Raw genomic sequence first — 854 nt, forward strand, 5'->3', positions numbered from 1 at the left:
GTGTGGTTGGTGTGCTTGGTGTGGTTGGTGTGGTTGGTGTGGTTGGTGTGGTTGGTGTGGTTCGGTGTGGTTGGTGTGGTTGGTGTGGTTGGTGTGGTCGGTGTGGTCGGTGCGGTCGGTGCGGTCGGTGTGGTCGGTGCGGTCGGTGCGGTTGGTGCGGTCGGTGCGGTCGGTGTGGTAGGTGTGGCAGGGGTGGCTGGTGTGGTTGGTGTGGTTGGTGTGGTTGGTGTGGTTGGTGTGGTTGGTGTGGTTGGTGTGGTTGGTGTGGTTGGTGTGGTTGGTGTGGTTGGTGTGGTTGGTGTGGTTGTTGTGGTTGGTGTGGTTGGTGTGGTTGGTGTGGTTGGTGTGGTTGGTGTGATTGTTAAATAAAATACTTTTTTTAAATTATAAAAAGTGTTCTAAACTTATATGAATAAGTCTAGCAATTGTTCGAAGTCGCATCGGTAGATGTCGTTGGAAATCTGGCCTACAAAGCACTGTGCTACGTCATCACCCATGGACAAGAAGAAGAATAAACAATTTTTCACCTTTTTTATTCAGTTTTAAAAATTTTTGATACGTGAAACATTGAAAGTCCAATTTATGCGCTGTTATTTCAGCACTGTTCAGCATTTACAAACAATTCATTTATTTATTTATGCAATTATTTTATAAAAAAGTGCATTAATCGTTTTATTATATACGTACCGAAAATACAAATACGAATAAAATATATTTGCAACGTTGTTTTTCACTAGTATGAGACAAATGTCCATAGTGGTAGTAAACGAAAAAAATTATAAAACCTTCCTCACAAATCACACTATGTTAGGTGTGATAAGGATATTTGGAAAAAAACGTGTCCACACCAATCA

This window comes from Ciona intestinalis, chromosome 8, assembly GCF_000224145.3.
Source record: "Ciona intestinalis chromosome 8, KH, whole genome shotgun sequence".
NCBI classification, from domain to species: Eukaryota; Metazoa; Chordata; class Ascidiacea; order Phlebobranchia; family Cionidae; genus Ciona; species Ciona intestinalis.